This window comes from Pteropus alecto, unplaced genomic scaffold (genome assembly GCF_000325575.1).
Source record: "Pteropus alecto unplaced genomic scaffold, ASM32557v1 scaffold40, whole genome shotgun sequence".
Lineage (NCBI taxonomy): Eukaryota > Metazoa > Chordata > Mammalia > Chiroptera > Pteropodidae > Pteropus > Pteropus alecto.
This window is the reverse complement of record NW_006431919.1, coordinates 17,997,971-17,998,716: the sequence shown is the minus strand read 5'-3', so window position 1 is coordinate 17,998,716 and position 746 is coordinate 17,997,971.

Genomic DNA, 746 nt, shown 5'->3' with positions numbered 1-746 from the left:
GAACACACTGGGCGGGGCCCTACCATGGCTGGACATGGACTTGGCCTGAAACACCACACAGGTTGCACAAAGTGTCACCAGAGACCCTTGTCTTCGTCCTAATCATGACGTTAATGAGATCTGTGTGGCAGCAGGTTCTGGCCACTTTTGCTGCTGGCATTAAAGCGACGTGTTTGGTTGGCGGGAGGGCAGGGGAGTCTTCAGAGATGCTTAGGGGTCCTGTTGCCACCCTTTGCTTTCCAGCTGCTCCTTCTTTCTGGGTTTCCTGCCTCTCAGCATCAGTGAGAGAGGTCACAGACCACTGGCACATAAAGCCTGAGTCCCCGCTAACATGTGAAAGCTGCAAGGTCAAACAGCTCAATTCAAACCACAGATCCCTGGAACTCACGCAAGCAAAGCCTGTGAAAATGGTGTTGGCCCATCTGCAAATGCGCTAAAAGGAAGGATTTCTCATGAGACGCGATTTGGGTCGGGCGGGGTTTTAGCTGACATCTGTGTGTGGCTAGGAGGGAGGCACTGTCATTGAGCCTGTTTCGCAGGTGAGAAAACAAGCTCGGGACAGGAAGGGACTCGCCCAAGGCCACTCAGCTGGGACACCGCGACAGACTCTGGGCTCCAAGCCCCTTGGAGCTCCGGGTCTCAACCACTACGATACAGAGGGCCAATGTGACATGGGCCAACATCGCTATAACAACGTCCCGTCTCCCCTTAAACTGACAAGGAGCCTTTCCTGCTTCGTGAGGCAG